Here is a 25,682-nt window from a genome sequence, read left to right as displayed (position 1 = left end):
ATTAACCCTTGCTGGGGCCAAGGGGCTGTTGATTCGTAAGCTGACTGAACATGGCACTCAGCCACTTTCAGGTGGATACTTGTTGTCTCAGGGCTGGCCCAAGACATTTTGCCGTTTGAGACAAAGGACAAAATGGCACCCTTCCATGACGTACAGAACTGAACTTGATTGGTAGCTGGCCTTAACTTCCACACTGATCATTGGACAGGACCCTCCATTGTAACTAAGTGCAGACTGTGTGGAGCACACAGATTGGTCCTCCAACATCTTACCACCACTCCACCTTGCTCTCCCACCCACCGCCTGAAGTGGCTGCCTCACTCTGTCTAATGGTAGAGCCACCGAGTTTTCTATCCTCAATTAGCATGTTAGATGATTAATCCTGAGAGGCTGAGTTTTTCTCTCATCACTTTTCCATTCTGAAATCTTCACGGGCACATTATCTGTAGACATCCAGATGAAAGGGATCAGAATGATCATTGGTTGCCAATGTTTTAGAAGAGAGGTTCGAATCTAACATAATGGATACTGATCTCTGCGGGGTCTTGCTATTTAGCAACCCTCGTCAGCAACAAAATGCATTTTATTTTGAAGATGCATAAGAACCTAGCCAATTATCATCATCAAGGTCTTTCTTTAGAAAGCAGGGGGCAGGAAGATGTGTCTGGTGGGAGTGGTGGTGGCGAGAGACGTCTGATTGCACTATCAGTGCAGATTGCAACGGGCATATTTATTCTCACTCCTGAAGGGAAAACGTTCGGTGGTTCGCTTTCACCTTTTATACAGCTTTCATTAGCCATGATTCACGATAAAGTCAATGCAACAGGCAGGTGTGCTTTTGTTTAATGCAGGATACCATGACCCACACTGCATTTGGGTAAGCGTTAACCATAACTACCCACTTGTTGGTGGGTGCAGATGAGAACCTCTTCAGCCTGTTCCAAACCAAATGCATAGGCTGGGACAAGCTTTTGGACCCGTTTCGAAATACTAGGTTGAAGCCTTTCATCTCGTAGAGCATGCATACCATAGACCTCTCCCTTTACTAGTATGCTCTCCTCACCAAGACCCTTCCATTCGGGAACTATGGCTGTCGCCCGTATTGCACAAAGGAAGGCTTTCTGTGTGGTTGAGCTGTTTCCATAGGATAACCTCCTCCAAGACGCCAGCTGTTGCTTCCTCCAAGGGATATCTCAGCTGGTAATAATAATAATAATAATAATAATAATAATAATAATAATAATAATAATTTCATTTATACCCTGCCCTCCCTGGCCAGGGCTGGGCTCAGGGCAGCTAACACCAATAAATAATAATAATAATAATAATAATAATAATAATAATAATAATTTCATTTATACCCCGCCCTCCCTGGCCAGGGCTGGGCTCAGGGCAGCTAACACCAATAATAATAATAATAATAATAATAATAATAATAATAATAATAATAATAATTTATTTGTACCCCGCCCATCTGGCTGGGTTTCCATCTGGGCGGCTTCCAACAAAGATGAAAAATACACTAAAATGTCACATATTAAAAACTTCCCTGAACAGGGCTGCCTTCAGATGTCTTCTGAATGTCAGGTAGTTGTTTATCGCTTTGACATCTGATGGGAGGGCGTTCCACAGGGCGGGCGCCACTACTGAGAAGGCCCTCAGCCTGGTTCCCTGTAGCTTGGCCTCTCGCAGTGAGGGAACCGCCAGAAGGCCCTCGGAGCTGGACCTCAGTGTGCAGGCAGAACGATGGGGGTGGAGACGCTCCTTCAGATATATACTGGACCGAGGCCATTTAGGGCTTTAAAGTCAGCACCAACACTTTGAATTGTGCTCGGAAACGTACTGGGAGCCAATGTAGGTCTTTCAAGACCGGTGTTATGTGGTCTCGGCGGTCGCTCCCAGTCACCAGTCTAGCTGCCACATTCTGGATTAGTTGTAGTTTCTGGGTCACCTTCAAAGGTAGCCCACGTAGAGCGCATTGCAGTAGTCCAAGCAGGAGATAACCAGAGCATGCACCACTCTGGCGAGACAGTCTGCAGGCAGATAGGGTCTCAGCCTACGTACCAAATGGAGCTGGTAAACAGCTGCCCTGGATACAGATAAAATCACAGTAAAAACATAATAGGGGGGAAAGAGCGTGTGTGGGGGGTGGGGTAAACCCAATTTAAAATACAGGTTAAAATGCAATTTAAAATGCAGCCTCATTTTAAAGTAGCCGATAAATCAAGACCATAAGGGGAGGGAAACATAAGGGTCAGACCGAGTCCAAACCAAAGGCCAGGCGGAACAGCTCTGTTTTGGTGACAGAGCGTTCCACCATGTCGGGGCCAGTGCTGAAAAGGCCCTGGCCCTGGTTGAAACCAATCTAACCTCCTTGAGGCTCGGGACGTCCAAAGTGTTGTTATACCTTAAGGTCCTCCGCGGGGCTTACCAGGAGAGGCGGTCCTGTAGGTAGAGCATGAGACTCAAAGAGTCATGAGTTGGAGGACCATGTTAGGCAAAAGATTCCCCTTTGCAGGGGAATTGGACTAGATGACCCTCATGGTCCCTTTCAGCTATACAGTTCTAAGATTCTTAGCTTCCTCCTAGCTTTAGCTTTCAGATTTTTATACAAAGCTCAGTTGTTTAGAAAGGACTTTGGCTAGAAAAAGGAATGCATTGTTGCTTTGGTAAGGGAGCCACGTCTCTGCTTTGAAGAACTGTCAAAGGATAGTCCTCTGTTTTGAAATAGTCCTCTCTTTGAAGGGCTTCTGAGTCCAGACCTGGACTCAAAAGCATCATAAGAAAGGGAGAACAAAGGCATTTTAAGTTGCTTTTCTACAGTAGCACATGGGCAGCAAACTGAGCAGGTATAGATGTTGCCAGGCTAATCTTTCCCCTTACGGGGAGAAGGGTTACATTTCTGTTTAAATTATAGGGATTGTTTCCAGATTTGCATCTATACATATGTACTACCCAATGTAATGCAAAAATGTGTGCCCCCCCTTTTTATTTAAACTAGACAACATTTAAACTTGCAGCATTAAGAAAGTTTGACACATGGGAACCGTAAGGACTGGTGGACCTACAAGACCACAGTCAGTTATATATGCATGATATTTTCTTAATAGCACAAAGTAAAGAATGCAATAATACAACTGTTTTGGGCTGCCACCAAATTTCTCCTCAAGGTAAATTTGAGGAAATGGTGAAGGTTCTGCTAATTCAAAAATCCATAGGAACTTTACAGTTAAATTGAAAGGACTGCTGGTGAAAATTAGTGTAATTTCTCTAGGAGTGCTGCTACTAAAGTGAAATCCAAGGCCAAAATATAGAGAATTGGGAGGATGAAACAAACCAGTTGCTCAAATGAAGGTTGATATAATCACTGATGTTTCTCAAAGTGGGGTAGAGGGTGACACAACTCTAACTCATTTCAAATAACCAATGGGTGAAAATATTTGTTTTCCCAGGTGTGGGTTCTTCTATTTTATACCAAAGTGGTTCATTTCTTAGTCCATAATCTGTGATGTAAGCTACCTTTCCAATTGTAGTTTTAAGGCAGACCAACCAACCCCAGCCTATAAGATAAACAGCAGATAGATTCCCTTGCACAGTCATTTCCTGTATCTCCATCCCTCTGCATTGTTTTTGCCTTGAAAAATGACTCTGGTGCACACAGGCCTGGCCTACAGGGAATCTCATGGTTGTATTACATTACCGAACGCTGACTGGTGTAAGTCGCAATCCATCAATGATCAAAGAAAGCAAAGGCAAATCAAAGAAATTTCTTGGCAGAGGGTGTTTCAACAAGCATGCCTGCTCCAGAGTCAAAAGAAGATGTTTTAAGATAGTTCCTTAAGAAGTCTTGCCGCCTTTCCTGCCTTAATTTCCCCACATGCTTTTCACACCCATGTGTACAAAGCATGTTAATCAAAAGGCAACGCCATGGCACGATAACAGAGAAATTCTATGGTTTTCATTTGTATAGTTCCTTTAAGATGAAGGGGACTGCAGTTGCACAAATATGAATGTTTAACTGCTTCTAAAATGTTGAGTCAATCCCACAATAGCCTTCCCCTCTATATCCCTGCCTGACAACTGTGCTCCTCAGGTGGGGCACCATACGCCCTAGAGGTGCGCTCAGTCTGTACTAGAACCTGGGCTTTTAGTGTTGCAGCTCCAGCTCTCTGGAATCAATTACCAGCCGAAATCACAGGCACTCAGTGTGAGGAAGTTTAGGTGCCTACAGAACACTTATTTTTTTCTTGGTAACGCAATTCCCAGCCACTGCAACATAGTTTACTCTTGACAGGATAGCTCAGCTGGTTAGAGCTTGCTGCTGGTAATGCCGTGGTTGCAGGTTCTATCCCCGTAAGGGACACCTGCATATTTCTGCATCGCGGGGGTGGGGGGGTGGGGATTGGACTAGATGATCCTCAAGGTCCCTTCCAATTCTATGATTCTATGATCTCTGGAAGATCAATTTTGTATCTGATGAAATTGTAAAGGTAAAGGTAAAGGTACCCCTGCCCGTACGGGCCAGTCTTGACAGACTCTAGGGTTGTGCACCCATCTCACTCAAGAGGCCGGGGGCCAGCGCTGTCCGGAGACACTTCCGGGTCACTTGGCCAGCGTGACAAAGCCGCATCTGGCGAGCCAGCGCAGCACACGGAAACACTGTTTACCTTCCCGCCAGTAAGCGGTCCCTATTTATCTACTTGCACCCAGAGGTGCTTTTAAACTGCTAGGTTGGCAGGCGCTGGGACCGAGCAATGGGAGCGCACCCCACCGCGGGGATTCGAACCGCTGACCTTTCGATCGGCAAGCCCTAGGCGCTGAGGCTTTTACCCACAGCGCCACCCGCGTCTGATGAAATTGTACAGAGGTGAAATTTACATGTCTGCTTTTTCCCTCTGACCATGACCACAGTTGGCTTGTGCCCCTACTCTGAAGGTTGCCCAGAAAGGAGTGTGGCCCACAGACTAATTCCCACCTCCCACCCTGAGAAGAGAGGGCTGTCCTTTGACATCACTTCAAACAGAGGACTGTTCTCTGTAAAGTAGAACACGTGGCCACCTTAATGACCTTTGGCCAGTATTTTGCAATCTAAACATTTTTCTGATTCATCTGTTAATTGTAAGTAAAGGGACCCCTGACCATTAGGTCCAGTCGTGACCGACTCTGGGGTTGCGGCGCTCATCTCACTTTATTGGCCGAGGGAGCCGGCGTACAGCTTCCGGGTCATGTGGCCAGCATGACTAAGCCACTTCTGGCGAACCAGAGCAGCGCACGGAAATGCCGTTTACCTTCCCGCCAGAGTGGTACCTATTTATCTACTTGCACTTTGACGTGCTTTTGAACTGCTAGGTTGGCAGGAGAAGGGACCAAGCAACGGGAGCTCACCCCGTCGCAGGATTCAAACCGCCAACCTTCTGATCAGCAAGTCCTAGGCTCAGTGGTTTAACCCACAGCGCCACCCGTGTCCCTAATTGTAACTGCATGTTAATTAGACCTGTCCTTTTTTCTTCTATACAAGGTAACCCTGCTGACGAGTAACAACAACAACTTAATGACTCCAGTTCAATCCCTTGCCTATCCTGTTAAATAATTTCAAGTAACCAGCCAAATAACTGCCTCTGCCTGAGACCACGGAGAGCCAATACCAGTCAGATCAATGGGCTGCCACAGCACGAGGCAAGCTTATCCATTCAGTAAACAGTTAATTTTTATTTTTTTAATTTTTTTTAATCTGAGCAGTTACCCTGGGAGGTTTCTCTGTGAAATGCGAGTTCTGTTATCTTTGTGGGATTGCCTCAGAGCCTTCACACGGCTCAGCTTTGTTCTAGGAATTACACGATCAGCACGATAGCATTACACTCAAAAGAAAATAATGCCCCACCTTTAAAAAAATAAAATAATCCTTAATTAAAAACATGATGGATTTCTAAAGTATGCTTCCTGTTAGGAACAGCACGCTGGAAAATAGCAGGGTTGAGATGGTGCTTTATTTCTACAGACACACAGACACCGCCAAACTCTATTTTGTTCATGGAAGGTACAGCTTAAAATGCTAGAGGGAACTTTCACAGAATTGTCCTGTGAAGCTGTTCCCCTCTAGGGAAACTTTCCGCAACTGAGGTATCAGAATGCTTCTTCACACCAGGCAGACAACTTGCTCCTTTTGATGATGAGAGCCACCCTAATAATTTTTATTTTTTTAATGAGACTGTGTATGAAAATGTGTTCCATAAAACCAGGTTGTCCAATTCATCAGACCTAGGCTGCTCTTTGAATCAGAGCAATCTTGCTAGCTCCACGCTGGTAGAACCTTGTAGAAAGACAAGTCGTGCAGTTGGAATCCATAATACCTATATGCAAACGAAAGCATTCTTATACCACTTTAACAGTCTTTCCCCAAGACTGTAGTCAGTAAGGTAAAGGTAAAGGGACCCCTGACCGTTAGGTCCAGTCGTGACCGACTCTGGGGTTGTGGCGCTCATCTCGCTTTACTAGTCGAGGGAGCCGGTGTACAGCTTCCGGGTCATGTGGCGAGCATGACTAAGCCACTTCTGGCGAACCAGAGCAGGGCACGGAAACGCCGTTTACCTTCCCACCGGAGCGGTACCTATTTATCTACTTGCACTTTGATGTGCTTTCGAACTGCTAGGTTGGCAGGAGCAGGGACCGAGCAACGGGAGCTCACCCCGTCGTGGGGATTCGAACCACCGACCTTCTGATCGGCAAGTCCTAGGCTCTGTGATATAACCCATAGCGCCACCTGTAGCCCCTGGGAAACCTGAATTTCTCAGAGGTTACTTACAGCCTGTTGTGTCACATAGTAAGACTTCATAGAGTGGAACAAGAGAAAGAAGGCTGCGCAGATTTCTTTTTCATGATGGTGGCAGCAGCAGAAATGAAGGGGAGAGAGATGTTACTGGGTGGTGGCAGCAGCAGTGGCGTAGCGTGGGGGGTGCAGGGGGGGCCGGCCGCACCGGGCGGAACATCTGGGGGGGCGCGCTCGCACTCGCAGCTCTCTGCCCCTACCTGGCTCACTCACTCTCTCTCACTGCAGTACTGGCTGTGCGAATCCGATCCGAGCCGCCGGGTCGCCGCCCACTGTGGAGGGGAGGGTGCCAGGCGTGCGGTGCGGTGCGGAGAGAGAGCGAGGGACTATCTGGGGGAGGGACAGTGCAGCGGGGGGGGGGGCACAAATTACTTGCCTTGCCCCGGGTTAGGGGGCGCAAATTACTTGCCTTGCCCCGGGTGCTGACAACCCACACTACGCCACTGGGCAGCAGAGGTAGGGGACATCATCAGGACAGGGTGGTTTTTGCCACCCGCTTAACCTGCCACCTGGGACACATGCCCCCACTTGCTCCTCACCCTCTTGATCTGGGCCTGCCTCCCCCCCCCCCAAAAAAAAAACTTATACAGTTCACCCTGGTCTTATTTCAGTCTTTCATTTGTCAATACCCGCTTCTTCTCTTTGTGCTGTAACACTTTAATGAGGAAAGGAAGAGTCTCTAATAAAGGGAAATTAGTTTCCTAATCTCTGGCTAGTGCCCATGGATAATTGTTTTTAAAATTATAGTGCAAAGCGCGTTCCCACCCTTCATTGCCCTCTTTATTATCAGCTGCAGGGAGAGAGAGGGAGAAAGGAGAAAGGAGGGAGCGCTAAAGCTTTTTAAATGGTTCATTAATTTCCCATAATCTGTTGTATTATTATTTTTATTTGCGGGCCCATAATACATTGGCAAAATTGTCATTTTGAGTGATTTCCAGGGAAGCGTTGTATCTGCTTTGCACTTCCACTCATAATATTTTGCTCTTCCGCTGAATAAATAAGGGGGCAATCCTAAATATGGGAAGACAGTGTAAATTACACCACTTTAAGACCAAACTGTGTGCAGGAGCCCCTGGGAAGCTGACCTAGCCTCAGCTCTGCAGAGAGAAAAGAAATCAAGAAAAAACAGCTCAACCGGCATTTCCATAGAAATGAGGTCCACCTGTTCACATTCAGGGGAAAGTTCGTAAAGGCCCTTATTGGGTATCTACAAACTGAGAAGTTGCTCTGAGAGAGCTTATGGGAAGTGCCTCAAAGTCTCCAACACATGAATGCAAATAAACAGGGGACAGAGTGAAAAGAATGTCGGCTCTTATGAAGCGAGACACCATGATAACAACAGTAACCTTTACTGAACTAACAGAACTGAACAACAGGGGCAAAGCAACTGCTTATATGCATTTCTGAAGGCCTGGGCCACGCCCACTCTCAACATGATTGGTTGTCTAAACTCCCAAGCTGCGAATCATAATTCAGAGTTTAAGGGCCAATGGCAGTAGCCCAAATCCTGAAGTGTTCTGTGATTGGATTTCATGTATTGATTTAGAACACAAGGGCTCAGAATCCTTACTTCAGACTCATGCTCAGGCAAACACAGACGATTGAATGCGTGACACAGAGCGCTTGTGATGTCCGTTGCAATGCTCACTGCAGCAGCTAACCAGCCCATGCCACAAGCATCCACACCGCACACTCTCTGGCAGTTGCACAGCCTCACACAACAATAGCGTGACACAGAAAGTAGGTAAACATATGCATGTGGAGCACACTAGCACACCCATGTCACACAACTTGCAAGCTCCCCAAACACAGGCTGGCTGGGCACAACTGAGCCAAGATGGGGGATCTATGCTGGCATGTCTCCTACTATGCTCAGGTGGGGCCCGAGTTCCACCCAACATTGGGGGGATAATGTGTGTGCAATACCATGCACACTGTGAATCACACTGTAAGGCCTGCCACAGCTGTGGAGAGCCCAGTGAGGCCTGTTGCTGCAAGGGCCCAGACCCTCAAGGTGGGGGTGGGGGCTCAGTCCCATCCCAATAGAGTTTTGGTGGGGTTGAAGGCACCTCAGTCTTGTACAGTTGGTGCCTATGGGTGGGATTCAATTAAGGTAAAGGGACCCCTGACCATTAGGTCCAGTTGTGACCGACTCTGGGGTTGTGGCGCTCATCTCGCTTTATTGGCCGAGGGAGCCGGCGTACAGCTTTCAGGTCATGTGGCCAGCATGATTAAGCTGCTTCTGGCAAACCAGAGCAGCGCACGGAAATGCCGTTTATCTTCCCACCGGAGCGGTACCTATTTATCTACTTGCACTGCATGCTTTTGAACTGCTAGGTTGGCAGGAGCAGGGACTGAGCAACGGGAGCTCACCCCGTCACGGGGATTCGAACTGCCGACCTTCTGATCAGCAAGTCCTCTGTGGTTTAACCCACAGTGCCACCCACGTCCCACAATTCATTCAATTACATACCAGCAAATTCAGGTTGCACAATTAAAGTTGATTTGACACTCTTGCTCAACAATCCTGCTTCTCTCCCCAATCAGATTTTTTTGCAAGAAGGAAAGTGATGGGGAAATGTATCGAAAAGTGTGAGATCGCTGCATGACACAAGGTCATCTCACTTCCCCACAACCAAATCAGAAAAAGTGCTCAATAAACAGCATCTGTTGCCTAACCTCCCCACAAACTTTGTGCAAACAAATCAGGATGAATACTCATAAAACAGGTTGCCTGGAAGTGACCAAGGTTATTCTTCCCATGTTATGATTCACATTGTGGAAATTATTTGCAAGAGCCTTCCTATAAATAAAGCTAGAACCCTCAGGTGACCTAGTTAATTCCTATCGCTTACAGAATTGATATGCAACCTGAGATGAGCTAAATTTAGTGTTTAGGTGGCAGGTTTTCAAAAGAACATCTGGCATGTGATAAATGTCTGTTTCCTCCTCCTTTTTATGGTGAGCTTGCTTAAAAATAAAATAAAATAAAATCTCCGATGACACAAGTAGAAGGGCGGAAGTAGTGCTGATGTGAGGTGGAGGTGATGAGGAGCTCTCTTTTCTAAAAAGCAACCGTCCTACCTGAAACCTACATATTGTCACAGGTGGCGCTGTGGGTTAAACCACAGAGCCTAGGACTTGCCAATCAGAAGGTCGGCGGTTCAAATCCCCACAACGGGGTGAGCTCCCGTTGCTCAGTCCCTGCTCCTGCCAACCTAGCAGTTCGAAAGCACGCCAATGCAAGTAGATAATTAGGTACCACTCCAGCGGGAAGGTAAATGGTGTTTCCGTGCGCTGCTCTGGTTCGCCAGAAGCAGCTTAGTCCTGCTGGCCACATGACCCAGAAGCTGTACACCGGCTCCCTTGGCCAATAAAGCGAGATGAGCGCCGCAACCCTAGAATTGGCCACGACTGGATCTAATGGTCAGGGGTCCCTTTACCCTTTACCTTTAACAGTGCTTAGGTAATAGAACAGCCGGGAGCCAATGAGAAACAGTCAGTTTGGACAGATAGCACAAATGGATGAGTTTGATTGAACATTTTTATGGCCTTCAAGCAAGGCAACACTTTTCTCTACTTCAAGGATGAAGAACATGGGACCCTTCAGATGCTGTTGGACTTCAACAACTTCCATCAGCCCCAGCTGGCATGGCCAATGGCTGGAAATGATGGCAGTTGTAACTCAGCGACACCTGGAGGACCGCAGATTCCACATCCCTGCACCAATCAAAAAATGCATAGCTGGGGCAATGTGTCCTGTTTTGTTGCCTGATGAGAAACAGGAAGTGCCACTCTGCTCTGCCCACCCTGCCTCTGCTGGCATTGCCTCCCTGCTATCCACAGCCACTGGTGGAGAAGCGGCTCAGGCATTGGCCACTGATTTCTATTGAGATCTCACTAGAGATGGGTGGGAAACCTCAAAGGCTTTTGCTGCCTGAGGCAGCTGCTTCACTCTGTCTCATGGGTAGGCCAGTCCTGTGAATAGCTACTAAACATAGCTCCTTGATGTGTACTTATAGCTTGGAGATGTTTCCTCAAGCCAGTGTGGTGTAGTGGTTAAGAGTGGTGGACTCGTAATCTGGGGAACCGGGTTCGCGTCTCTGCTCCTCCACATGCAGCTGCTGGGTGACCTTGGGCCAGTCACACTTCTCTGAAGTCTCTCAGCCTCACTCACCTCACAGAGTGCTTGTTGTGGGGGAGGAAGGGAAAGGAGACTGTGATCCGCTTTGAGACTACTTCGGGTAGTGATAAAGAGGGATATCAAATCCAAACTCTTCTTTTTGAGGGCTGGCACACTCATCTGCTCTAGTGGGGAGCTTGAGCAGGAAGAGTTTAACAAGTGGTGCTGGGTGGCACTCCACATGGCGTGCCCAAACTTGCCAGCATTCCCATCTTGATGATGGTACATGAATGATGGGGACACCATCATTAAGATAGGGGTGCTGGTGAGCTTGACTCCTGGCTTGGAATTAGTTTTTGCCACCTCCACCATGGGTAGCAGGGGCAGTGGAGAGCCTTTTTTTTATATTAAGAATGTGGGTGAGGGCAGGCTTTTGCTAAGCAATGGGGAGGCCCATTGTGGGCAGTTTCCCACAGTCAGAGCCAAACCTCCCTGCACATATCTCTGTTGCTGGGTTTGGTAGAGATCATGTTAGAGTATTTGAGATGTGTGTAAGATTCCTAGGTCAGGATATAATATTACAGAAATAAGATTTATTGCTGGAAATAGATGTGAAGCAGTACTTGCCTCGAACTTACAGATTTCAGAATGAGTCTTGTGGTATCTAAGATTTTGCTGACCAGTAAATTTATGTTCTGTCAGTTAAATTGTTGTTGTTGTTTAGTCGTTTAGTCGTGTCCGACTCTTCGTGACCCCCTGGACCAGAGCACGCCAGGCACTCCTGTCTTCCACTGCCTCCCGCAGTTTGCTCAAACTCATGTTCGTAGCTTCGAAAACACTGTCCCACCATCTCGTTTTCTGTCGTCCCCTTCTCCTTGTGCCCTCCATCTTTCCCAATATCAAGGTCTTTTCCAGGGAGTCTTCTCTTGTCATGAGGTGGCCAAAGTACTGGAGCCTCAGCTTCACAATCTGTCCTTCCAGTGAGCACTCAGGGCTGATTTCTTTAAGAATGGAGAGGTTTGATTTTCTTGCAGTCCATGGGACTTTCAAGAGTCTCCTCCAGCACCATCATTCAAAAGCATCAATTCTTCGGCGATCAGCCAGTTAAATATCAGTCAGTTAAATATTGGGACTGAAATACCAGTAAACCCCAGATTCCTCCAGACTGCATTCAGCAGCCCCCCAAACCCCTCAGGCTCGGCCCCATACATGCTAGAATCTTCCTGGGCTCTGCTTACTCTGACCCCTTGGCCCCACCCAATGGCCTCGCATTTTTGAAATCACAAGTTGGCAACCCCAGTATTATTTGTGAGTTAAATCAGTTTGCTTGAACCCTGGCACTCGCTCTACTAGACCAGTTCTCAGATGGAAAATAGGTGTCATTTTATGGAACGCAAGGAAGCAGGAGGAGATGTTAAAATACTGCTTTTGGTCTGACCTTGTGAGTCAAACAGAATGAGAGCAGGGCATCTGCCAGCATCACACAAAATGTACACACAGGTTCACTGTCAGCTGATTGAACCATCAAGGCAAAAGGCAGCCGTTTTTATAGCTTCAGCTATAAAATGCTAGACTGTTAACATCTACAGTCGTGTCTTTTATTATGTTGGAGCATAGAGCAAGCCTAATACTCCGCCTGCAGGACATATGTCTAGAGATAGGCCTATAAGTTTGGCTTTGTTTATCTGGCTAGATGGCACCAATGCAGCTGGTAAGTTCTCTCCTGAGTTGGGATGAGGGATCAATTTGATTTAGCTTTTGCTCCAGTGAGGAACTACCAAATTCATACTTCTTGAACCAATATGCAAAGCTGAAACATAGCTGTCCTTTGAAACTTGCACCTCGCTGAATTTTACAATGCACTTGTCCAGCCAAACAATGTATATAGAAATGCTTACATGAACATGTCCAAAAAATGCGTATATTAGCTTTTGTATGCTTTACATGAAGGGAAATTGCTTGTAAAATGTGCATACAGTATTAGTCTAAACTGCCTGCAAAAATATTTTTATTACAAGAAATTCACACTAAATTAGTGACAAATTTCCATGAGGATTTCTTAAAACAAAAATGAGGAAACTACTGCAGAAGGTGAACAAAATTTAAGATTAGGAAAATGAGAAACTGAAAGAAACCAAAATCAACAGGCCCAACCATCTCTACACCTGAGTCCCAATATTTAAAGATACATGTACAAATTATCAGCAAACTTAAAAATAGGCACCTGAGCTCTTTATAACATGGAAGGAGACTCCCTAGGTGGCCTCAACAGACTTATTTTGTCCTCCCCAGATTTTGGAAGGATAATTACACCAACACACATTTTTATGTTTATCTTTTATATATTTTTCAAGAAACAAAATAAAATAGTAGTCAAAGTATATTTTTAATGCAGTTGATTACCTGTGGTCACAATAATCTCTGGCATTTTTATTTTTTTGTCTGCCCAACTGCTATGGAGAGCAGCTGCACCGCTCATAATTTGCCAGGTTAAAAGGATGCAACCCTACTTGGTGCGATCAAGAACATCCTGCATTTGGGGATAATGCTTAGAGAAGCATTAGGAATGTAATTACGAGGAATCACACTCACACAATGCGCTTCCTTAACAAGGCATATTCCATTTCTCAAGCTGTAGCAACAGAAATAAAAGATTAAAGCCAGCTCTTTATTTGTGTTTAGCAGATACCCACAAATGTTGTACTTAGGCCATGTTTCAGATCTCAGCAAGGAGGACAGAATTTTCGCCAATTTTCTCCTCTGAAGAGCTGGAAGAAATGTGCACATTTCTATTTTGTGCTGCCTCATGTTCAGCGTGCTCAAATTACACATGCAATAAACTACAGCTACAACCAACGTTCTCATAAAAAAGAGCCTCGGAATTCTCCTGTGTTAATCTTGATAGTCACTGAATACACACACACGTACAAATGATACGTGATTTTGATTGCAGTCTAAAATATTTGACAGTATTTGATAAGTAGCGTGCAATGACAGTATATTTCACTGTTGACAGCTATGCGGTGAACTCCTATGCCTGTTTACGCAGATGTAAGTCTCACTGAATGCAAGAGGCTTTATTGTTCTGTTATATTACTTATTTTATTTATTTAGCAAAACACATATACCGCCGTTGTAACAAAACCACAAGAAAGGAACACCAGCATGCCATTGTAAGGCAATGAATTACAGCAGAACCCTAAAGATTTGACGTCCAGTGCTTAGAGTTATTTATTTTGCGTGTTCAGACCCAGAAAACTCTCCCTAAATAAATTCACACGTGACTCAAATTTTGGTTTTGGTTTTTGACAGAATTTAGGCCACAACTTTATTGATTACAGAAAGTGATTGGTTGCATAGGCTCTGGTTTGACTAGCTCCCTGCCATGCAGGTAGCGCTGACCCCGGGCACCAGCATAGGTCATCCAAGGGTGAACACCTGGATAAGCGGAAAGCTGGGAACGAGCTAACTCTGCCACCCAAATGTTCCCCTGGACTCAGGCACGGGCACAACCCCCTCTCAGGGGTTGACCAAGCCATTGAGTCCCCGGATTCCTTTAACGGAATACCCTTCACATAGGGATGCTGAGAGCGTTCTCCCATCCCTATCACCTGAACCAGAGCCTATCCGCAACCTTCCAAGCTGTGACGATTTCCTATGCAGCAGGCAAAACCCAAATGGCAACAGCCAATCAGCCAAGTGGAGAAATTCCTGCCATGCCCCTGTCCCAACGACAGATGACACACGACGGCATAGCAAGGTCAAGCACAAAGCCCTAAAAATAGGGAGAGGTGGGTGAGTGTTCCGAATGCACACGCCAAAAGAGAAGAAGAAGAAGAGTTTGGATTTGATATCCCGCCTTTCACTCCCTTTAAGGAGTCTCAAAGCGGCTAACATTCTCCTTTCCCTTCCTCCCCCACAACAAACACTCTGTGAGGTGAGTGGGGCTGAGAGACTGTGACTGGCCCAAGGTCACCCAGCAGCTGCATGTGGAGGAGCGGAGACGCGAACCCGGTTACCCAGATTACGTGACTACCGCTCTTAACCACTACACCACACTGGCTCTTTGGGTCACATGCATGGGCATAAATAGGTCCCTCAAACCGTATGGACTGTGTCCCATTGGCCAGATTGCACCCAGCTACCAGGGACCTACCAATCGGGTGTTGTGGCTGACCAATTGTACCCACCCACAACACAGGGTGTCAGTTTCCAGGTCTCACCGCAATACAGGCCCTCTTTAAGGGAGGACCCGATTTATTAAATAAGAACTGGGAGACCAGGTTTCAAATCCCCTCTCAGCCACGTAGTTCATTGGATTAGCTTGGGTCAGTCACAGTCTTGGTCCAGTGGCTGACTTTGGGCTCTCAAATTTCAGCGGTGCCCTGTGTGACACCAGAATTCCCCCCTCCAGCCTCTCACCTTACATTCTTAGTCATTGTTGTGGTACCCCTGCAGCGTCCTCTCGATTTGGCGCCCAATGCAAGCAAACCGGTCGCATCCCCCTAAATCTGCCTCTGCTCAGACTCAGCTTGCAGGGTTCTTGTGAGGATAAAATGAGGAGGGGGAGAACCATGTGTGCCTCCTTGAGCTCCCTGGAGAAAAGGTGGGATATAGAACCGTCGAGTTGGAAGGGACCCTGAGAGTCATCCAGTCCAACCCCCTGCAATGCAGGAATCTCAACGAAAGCATCCACGACAGATTGCCACCCAAACTTCTGCTTAAAAACATCAATGGAAGGAGAGTCCACAATCTCTGGAGGGTTGTGATGATAGATAGGTAGATAAAATCAGTGTGTGTGTTTTTCCTGGGGGGGGGGCGGAGGGGGACGCAGGGGGACGCATACCCCTAAACATTTTGTGAATCTTTGTACTTTTGTCCATTTACTGTATTTATTTTTCCTGATTTGAACTGTAAAACGGTGATTTTCTTGAGTCAAAATGAGAGTACCCCTAAACAGTTTTTTAGAAAGAAAAGCACTGGATAAAATAATTGTAACCGTATGAAATAAAATGTTAATAACATTCAAACATCCATACCAGGAATCAGGGCCGGATTTAGGTTTGATGAGGCCCTAAGCTACTGAAGGTAATGGGGCCCTTTATATGTCCAGCTGTTCTTTGTCAACAACAAATTCTCGCTGTTTTTTGTGTTGAATATATGCTATATGGTAATTTATGGACCTAATAGGTATCTAAAGCCATTTGCACATACAGAATGTAGGCACCCTATATATAGAAATGAGCAAACCAGTGATATTTTAGGGAGCAGGCTAGCAGGCGGGTCCCATGACTTACATCATAGGAGCCGACACAACACAAAACACTGTTGCTGTATGTAGGCTATACTTTATTTGTTTTTTATCTTATATTTTGGAAATATACATCCAGGTGTTTTTTCTTTAATTTTTTTGCCCCTCCCCCAAGAGAGTGGGGCCCTAAGTTAGAGCTTGTTTAGCTTATATGTAAATCCAGCACTGCCAGGAATCCAGCTGTTTCCCTGTTATCTCAGTGCATTGAGCAGAACACTGAAAAGCAGAAGCAGGCTTAGTTTATGCTGAGTAACTGGGTAAAATACCGCCTGCTCGACCTGCACATTTCCCCTTATACATCCATCAGGCTGGAATAAGTGCATGTGGAAGGTTGGAGGTACAGGGAGAGCGGGCTGGTTCTTGCAGACCCCTGCCAGGGCTATTTTCCAATTAGCATGTTCCGATTAGCACCTGAGGCGGATCCAAATTGCCGCTGGCATTTATATTTTCAGCTGACATTTCTCTTTTCTTCCAGTAGCCTTTTGTGCAACATGAAATCTGTTTTGCATCTAGCAGGATGTAATCTAATTAACTCTGCACAACACACCCCGTACTCCATCTTAACCCACAGGCTTTGAAGATTCCCCGTCACCCGTCTTGCTCTGAAACATCTTTCCCTCCTTCTGCTTTTGTTTTTGCTGTTTTCTGATACATCAAGCCCGAGGAGAAGTTTTGGGAATGCTTTTGCTCATTGGCTTGTGGCGTTTTAATAATCTTGATATGTTGCACTGGGGAGCTTGCTTGCTTTTATAGCCCAGGCCCTTTCCATCAGGCATTGGGAGACGGTGACTAGATGAGAAAGCTGGCTAGCCCAGGCCAACAAGATGGAAGCATCACTTGCTTCTGGGGCACCAGCTCAGGAAGGCTGGAATAGCTGTGGAGCCAAGAATCTGTTGCCTCAAATGATTGCCTCACCTTGGCTAATGGTATGGCTGGCTTGGCACAGGATAACGTATCATTCAATGTGCATAAGATAACCTGGAACTTCATGTTGAAGACAACACATGGTACCAGGAATGAAATGTATTGTGGGAAAGTAATATGGAATAGTGGAGGGCTCTGCATGCTTTATCTCTCTCCTGAAGCATCTGAGAAATGGAAGAGGGAGAAGCTTAAAACTGCCATTTCCCCCCTTTCAGGCTTTTTTCTAGATAGGATAAGACTGGGTTAAATGTTTTGGCTGGCATTTTGATGCTGACAGTGTTGTACAGACCCTTCCAAAAAAAAAAAGTGCATTCTCAAGGAGAGAGGCTGGGGCAACCAGGCCAGATGGGCAGGGAATAATAATAATAATAATAATAATAATAATAGCACCAATCCCACATTAAAGACCCATGTAGAAGCACTCTGTGAGGGACACGGGTGGCGCTGTGGGTTAAACCACAGAGCCTAGGACTTGCTGATCAGAAGGCCGGCAGTTCGAATCCCGCGACGGGGTAAGCTCCTGTTGCTCGGTCCCTGCTCCTGCCAACCTAGCAGTTCGAAAACATGTCAAAGTACAAGTAGATAAATAGGTACCACTCCAGCAGGAAGGTAAATGGCATTTCTGTGCGCTGCTCTGGTTCACCAGAAGCGGCTTAGTCATGCTGGCCACATGACCCGGAAGCTGTACGCCAGCTCCCTCTGCCAATAAAGCGAGATGAGCGCCGCAACCCCAGAGTCGGTCACGACTGGACCTAATGGTCAAGGGTCCCTTTAACTTTACTGGAAGCACTCTGTAAGTACCTTTAATACCAGCATAATTAGTTTCTGTTGTTTCCTAAAACTTCTGCTCTAGGAGAACTCCCCACTTCTTAAGTATAGCAGGGTCCTTAGGTGGGTTATTCATAAACACAGCCAGTTTTACTAACTACAGTGGTTCCCAAATCGCTCTCAGTAAATTCTGTCTGTGCGGCCTTTGATTGCTTTCCCATGTTTTCGTAAATAAATCTCTAGCTACATGCAAGACTTGCCCTTTATTTCTCATATGGAACACATTCCTTTATACAGTCCAGTAAACATCTCACTGGATCCAACAGTATGTTAATCTGGACCATGTCTGTGATTACAGCTGTTACCGTCCTCCAGATTTAGTTGTTTCTTTCTTTGCCTTCTGATACTTCCACCACGTGCCAAAAAATAAATAACCTTTTGTTTGACTACATATCCAACAATCCTCTTCCCCCTTTTAATATATTTTAAATGTTTTCTACATTGCTATATGCCACTGAGTGGCCATTTGAACCATGTTTTTCTTACTGCCACCTTCCCCAACCATATATTTTGGATCACAGCTCGCATCAACCCCAGATACTACATACATACCCCTCAAGTGTCCCAGAACATTCCATTTTTTCTTATGACAGCATGGTGGACATTTCGGGTGCTGTGATCTCGCATGATTTCAAGCCGTGACCCCCCACTCCCAAAAAATCACTTTTTCTGGGGCCATGGTTTTTTCAGGGGGAAATCACAGTGTGAAATCACTCCAGATCACAACGCCAAAAATAGCCACCATGCTCTCACAAGACAAAACAGGCAGATGGCATCCCAGAAGATGGTGTCCCAGTTTTTCTCTTTGATATGTTGAAGGGTATACACATGCTGCCTGGAACTCATGGGAGTTGTAGTCCAAAACCACCTGGAGGGCGTTAGGTTGGGGAAGACAGACTTACCGCCGTCACAAATTTAGACTTCTAAACAAATATATATTCCACATTTCCCGAGAGAGGTTTCACATTACAAAGTCTTTCCCCACATCTTGATGTTACTTTCCTATCTTGTTTTGGCTGCCTAATCATGATTTAATTGTGCATCCTGAATTTGCCAGTGTGCGATTAAATCCCACCCAAACATAGTGACTTTCTGGGAGTGCCCCTGGAGACTGCAGTCTTCACTTTTAACTCCCCTGCTGCCGGTGGAGATGTTGCAACAGCTTTGCATGCAGCCTGGTTTCTTGCTTGTGCTCATCTGCTCCTCTGCCTGTTTTAAGTGCCGGTAGTTGTAATTTGTTGGCAGAGTGGCTAGGGCAACCCACTCAGATGGGTGGCATAATAATAATAATAATAATAATAATAATAATAATAATAATAAAAAATACATTTTTCAGAATCGGATCTCTATGGTTGTGGGTGATGTCGTGCTTTTGCTGGTACAACCAACTTCTTCTTCTTTATACAGTGGTACCTCAGGTTACATACACTTCAGGTTACAGACTCCGCTAACCTGGAAATAGTGCTTCAGGTTAAGAACTTTGCTTCAGGACGAGAACAGAAATTGGGCTCCAACGGTGCGGCAGCAGCAGGAGGCCCCATTAGCTAAAGTGGTGCTTCAGGTTAAGAACAGTTTCAGGTTAAGTATGGACCTCCGGAACAAATTAAGTACTTAACCTTAATCATTTGGCTCCTTCTTCAGCCGCTGGCAGGGCAGCGGCTGAAGAAGGAGCCAAAAGGGGTTTCTTGTGTGTGTGATTCTTGTGGCTGATTAGCTGCTTTCCCTGGTCAAAGGTCAGAGGGGGCAGGGTTTCTGTTGAGGCAGGTGATTATCTGTGGGAGGAGCTTATCAGTGTTTGCAGGGCAGCGGCTGAAGAAGGAGCCAAAAGGGGTTTCTTGTGTGTGTGATTCTTGTGGCTGATTAGCTGCTTTCCCTGGTCAAAGGTCAGAGGGGGCAGGGTTTCTGTTGAGGCAGGTGATTATCTGTGGGAGGAGCTTATCAGTGTTTGCAGGGCAGCGGCTGAAGAAGGAGCCAAAAGGGGTTTCTTGTGTGTGTGATTCTTGTGGCTGATTAGCTGCTTTCCCTGGTCAAAGGTCAGAGGGGGCAGGGTTTCTGTTGAGGCAGGTGATTATCTGTGGGAGGAGCTTATCAGTGTTTGCAGGGCAGCGGCTGAAGAAGGAGCCAAAAGGGGTTTCTTGTGTGTGTGATTCTTGTGGCTGATTAGCTGCTTTCCCTGGTCAAAGGTCAGAGGGGGCAGGGTTTCTGTTGAGGCAGGTGATTATCTGTGGGAGGAGCTTATCAGTGTTTGCAGGGCAGCGGCTGAAGAAGGAGCCAAAAGGGGTTTCTTGTGTGTGTGATTCTTGTGGCTGATTAGCTGCTTTCCCTGGTCAAAGGTCAGAGGGGGCAGGGTTTCTGTTGAGGCAGGTGATTATCTGTGGGAGGAGCTTATCAGTGTTTGCAGGGCAGCGGCTGAAGAAGGAGCCAAAAGGGGTTTCTTGTGTGTGTGATTCTTGTGGCTGATTAGCTGCTTTCCCTGGTCAAAGGTCAGAGGGGGCAGGGTTTCTGTTGAGGCAGGTGATTATCTGTGGGAGGAGCTTATCAGTGTTTGCAGGGCAGCGGCTGAAGAAGGAGCCAAAAGGGGTTTCTTGTGTGTGTGATTCTTGTGGCTGATTAGCTGCTTTCCCTGGTCAAAGGTCAGAGGGGGCAGGGTTTCTGTTGAGGCAGGTGATTATCTGTGGGAGGAGCTTATCAGTGTTTGCAGGGCAGCGGCGCGCGCCTATCGGCGCGCGCAGTTTGAACCATCTTTTAGATTTAGGGGAGCTAGTCTCAAGCCCAACGACACATTCTCAAGATGGAGGGGGAGGGAACAGCTGCAGTCGCCTGCGGTTCCTGCGCAATGTTTGCCATCTTGCCAAAGGTTGCAGGCAGCTTTACGTGCAGCAATTGCATGTTGATTGCCCTCCTAAAAGACAAAGTCCAGCAACTGGAGGAACGTGTAGCTACGCTCCAAAGAATTAGAGAGCTGGAGCTCTTCTTGGAAGCAACAGAGCACACCGTCTCCACCAAGGAGGAGACAGGGGACTCCCCTGAGAAGGAGGCTAGTTCACCAACACAGGAGCCCGATATGTGGAGAAACGTGACTCAAAGAAGCAGGAGGCCCAGGGTTCGCTCTGATTGTCTAGAAATACACAATCGCTTTGAGGTCCTCTCCCCTAGCATGGAAGACGAAGAGCAGACTCCATTTGAGGATCTCTCCCTCATTACAGTCGATCACGTATATGAAGATGAGCAGCAAAGTCAGTCCTCAGGGAATGTGCAGGCGACCTTGGAACGGACCGCTCATGGAAGAACCCTAACCAAACCTAAGAGAAGGCGTGTAGTGGTGATAGGGGATTCCTTACTGAGGGGAACAGAAGCAGTGATCTGTGGGCCTGACAAGATGTCTCGGGAAGTGTGCTGTCTCCCCGGGGCTAAGATCCAAGATGTAACTGAACGACTGCAAGGAATCATAAAACCCACTGACAAATACCCCTTCCTCTTGGTTCATGTGGGAACCAATGACACTGCAAGCAATAGCCTCCAGAAGATCAAAAGAGACTACGAGGCTCTGGGCAGGAAATTGAAGCAATTAAATGCACAAATCGTCATCTCATCTGTCCTCCCAGTTGAACGACGTGGCCCAGGGAGAGAGAGGAAAATAGTGGAAGTAAACAGCTGGCTTCGCAAATGGTGTAAACAGGAACGGTTTGGATTCTTGGATCACGGACTGCAGTTTCTTGAGGATGGACTTCTGGCAAGCGATGGGCTGCACCTCACAACGGTTGGGAGGAATGTTTTTGCCAAAAAACTAAGAAACCTCATCAGGAGGGCTTTAAACTGACTAATGTGGGGGAGGGAGACAGTGCTCCTGAAGGTAGGAGTCTATTAATTGATGAAGATGATCATCCAAATGTCATAGACCAAATGGAGCAAACAGCAAGCAGACCTAGTGGTGGGAGGAAAAAATCCTTAAATAAGAGACACGGGGGAATGACTAATGGACTTCAATGTCTGTACACTAATGCACAAAGCATGGGAAATAAACAAGATGAGCTTGAGCTCTTGGTACAGCAAACTAAATATGACATAATAGGCATCACTGAAACCTGGTGGGATAAGTCCCACGATTGGAATGTAAAAATGGAGGGATACAATCTATTTCAGAGAAACAGACCAGACAAGAAAGGAGGAGGAGTGGCGTTATATGTCAGGGATGTGTATACCTGTGAAGAGATCCAAGATTTAGAACCTCAAAGCCAAAGTGAGAGCATTTGGGTCAAAATTAAGGGAGAGAAGAATAATAGTGACCTCATTGTGGGAGTTTACTATAGATCCCCAAGCCAAACGGAGGACATAGATGATGCCTTCCTGGAACAGATGGCCAAGCATGCAAAAGGAAGGGAGATAGTAGTAATGGGGGACTTCAATTACCCAGATATTTGTTGGATGTCAAACTCAGCCAAGAGCATAAGGTCAAACAGATTCCTCACTGGCCTTGCAGACAACTTCATTGTCCAGAAAGTGGGAGAAGCAACAAGAGGAACAGCCATTTTAGATCTGGTCCTAACCAATGTCGATGACCTGGTTAATGGGGTAGAAGTGGAAGGATCATTAGGCGCAAGTGATCATGCTCTTCTGAAGTTTACTATACAACGGAAAGGAGCAGCCAAGCACACTAGGACTCAATTTCTTGACTTTAAGAAAGCCGACTTCATAAAACTTAGGGAAGTGCTGGGTGAGATCCCATGGACAGTAATACTAAAAGGAAAGGGAGTTCATGATGGCTGGGAGTTTGTTAAGAGGGAGATAGTAAAAGCACAACTTCAGGCAATACCAATGAGACGGAAACATGGAAGGTGCCTAAAGAAGCCAGGGTGGCTATCTAAAGAACTTTTAACTGAGTTAAGATTAAAAAAGGATGTGTACAAAAAATGGAAAAGGGGGGAAACCACCAAAGAGGAATTCAAACAAATAGCCAGCACGTGTAGACACAAAGTCAGAAAAGCTAAAGCACAGAATGAACTCAGGCTTGCTAGAGAGGTTAAAAGCAACAAAAAAGGCTTCTATGGGTATGTTCGTAGCAAAAGGAAGAACAAAGAAACAGTGGGGTCACTCAGAGGAGAAGATGGTGAAATGCAAACAGGGGACACAGAAAGGGCTGAACTCCTCAATGCCTTCTTTGCCTCAGTCTTCTCCGATAAAGAAAACAATGCCCGACCTGAAGAATTTGGAGGAAATGATTCAGCAGAGGAAACACAGCCCAGAATAACTAAGGAGATAGTACAAGAATACTTGATTAGTTTAGATGTATTCAAGTCTCCAGGGCCAGATGAACTGCATCCAAGAGTATTAAAAGAACTGGCAGATGTGATCTCAGAACCACTGGCAGTCATCTTTGAGAATTCCTGGAGAACAGGCGAAGTCCCGGCAGACTGGAGGAGGGCAAATGTTGTCCCTATTTTCAAAAAGGGGAAAAGAGAGGACCCAAATAATTACCGCCCAGTCAGTCTAACATCAATACCAGGGAAGATTCTGGAGCAGATCATTAAGCAAACAATCTGTGAGCACCTAGAAAGGAATGCTGTGATCACCAATAGTCAGCATGGATTTCTGAAAAATAAGTCATGTCAGACTAACCTGATCTCATTTTTTGACAGAATTACAAGCCTGGTAGATGAAGGGAATGCAGTGGATGTAGTCTACCTTGACTTCAGCAAGGCATTTGACAAGGTGCCCCATGATATTCTTGTAAAGAAGCTGGTAAAATGCGGTCTTGACTATGCTACCACTCAGTGGATTTGTAACTGGCTGACTGACCGGACCCAAAGGGTGCTCATCAATGGTTCCTCTTCATCCTGGAGAAGAGTGACTAGTGGGGTGCCACAGGGTTCTGTCTTGGGCCCGGTCTTATTCAACATCTTTATCAACGACTTGGATGATGGACTCAAGGGCATCCTGATCAAATTTGCAGATGACACCAAACTGGGAGGGGTGGCTAACACCCCAGAAGACAGGATCACACTTCAAAACGACCTTGACAGATTAGAGAACTGGGCCAAAACAAACAAGATGAATTTTAACAGGGAGAAATGTAAAGTATTGCACTTGGGCAAAAAAAATGAGAGGCACAAATACAAGATGGGTGACACCTGGCTTGAGAGCAGTACATGTGAAAAGGATCTAGGAGTCTTGGTTGACCACAAACTTAACATGAGCCAACAGTGTGACGCGGCAGCTAAAAAAGCCAATGCAATTCTGGGCTGCATCAATAGGAGTATAGCATCTAGATCAAGGGAAGTTATAGTGCCACTGTATTCTGCTCTGGTCAGACCTCACCTGGAGTACTGTGTCCAGTTCTGGGCACCACAGTTCAAGAAGGACACTGACAAACTAGAACGTGTACAGAGGAGGGCAACCAAAATGGTCAAAGGCCTGGAAATGATGCCTTATGAGGAACGTCTAAGGGAGCTGGGCATGTTTAGCCTGGAGAAGAGGAGGTTAAGGGGTGATATGATAGCCATGTTCCAATATATAAAAGGATGTCACATAGAGGAGGGAGAAAGGTTGTTTTCTGCTGCTCCAGAGAAGCGGACACGGAGCAATGGATCCAAACTACAAGAAAGAAGATTCCACCTAAACATTCGGAAGAACTTCCTGACAGTAAGAGCTGTTCGACAGTGGAATTTGCTGCCAAGGAGTGTGGTGGAGTCTCCTTCTTTGGAGGTCTTTAAGCAGAGGCTTGACAACCATATGTCAGGAGTGCTCTGATGGTGTTTCCTGCTTGGCAGGGGGTTGGACTCGATGACCCTTGTGGTCTCTTCCAACTCTAGGATTCTATGATTCTATTCTATGATTCTATGATTCTATGATTCATTTTTTAATGAAATGATTTTAGAATGTTGTATTATTTTATTGTTGTTAGCCGCTCTGAGCCCGGCTTCGGCTGGGGAGGGCGGGATATAAATAAAAAAATATTATTATTATTATTATTATTATTATTATTATTATTATTATTAACCTGAGGTACCACTGTATATTTTTGACAACAAATAGGAATTTTGTCCCATCTTTGGTTACAGGCGAGGTTGCAACAACATGGGTCATGTTTAACAGCTTGACTAAGAAGCAGCTGTTTTTGGAATGGAGAGAGGGAGCAGCGAGAGCTTCTAAGCAGCTGAAATAAGGGGCATCAGTTCATGCCACCTGTCTGTCACCCATTCGGATCTGGAGGCCTCTTGCATGCTGACCAAGGAACAGAGCATAGGGTACTTGCTGCGACTGTTCCTTCTTGGCCAGGGGCGGGGTGGCAAGGTGCAGGAGGCTTCCAGGTCCCACTCAGTTCAGGTGGTAACTTTGCAAGATGCATACTTCATTTCATGCCTTTTTGGAGGGAGTGTTTTCTTTAACCTTGCCTTCCACCCTGCCCATTCTGATTCCACTCTGTAATTTTGCCACTCCATTGGTTTGGCTATTGTTGGAACTAAGGTTGGAGCTGACCATGTGTGACTCTAGCTAGCTCATGTGTCCTGGGGAACAGAAGGGATTAACTCATTGCTGTCCTGGATGTCTCCTGCATGAAGGGAAATTCACGGTAAGCAACCAGTCCTGATCTGCTGTCAGTGCTTAGGATTCTTTCCGCACCACCAGCCCTAAGCTTTTCTTGTAATTTTATAAATAAACCAAGTGTCAAT

General features: G+C 46.1%; 1 long non-coding RNA gene across 1 annotated transcript in view; it reads left to right on the top strand.

Annotated features, from left to right (window-relative positions):
- The window catches only part of LOC310667971, a 38,485-nt gene that overhangs the window by 7,663 nt on the left and 5,140 nt on the right, over positions 1 to 25,682 (top strand). The gene's annotated exons all lie outside the window — the stretch shown is intronic.

This window comes from Podarcis tiliguerta (assembly GCF_965153285.1).
Source record: "Podarcis tiliguerta genome assembly, chromosome: 17".
Taxonomy (NCBI): Eukaryota; Metazoa; Chordata; class Lepidosauria; order Squamata; family Lacertidae; genus Podarcis; species Podarcis tiliguerta.
Note: the sequence above shows the minus strand (reverse complement) of the source record. Positions and strands in the feature narration are given on the sequence as shown.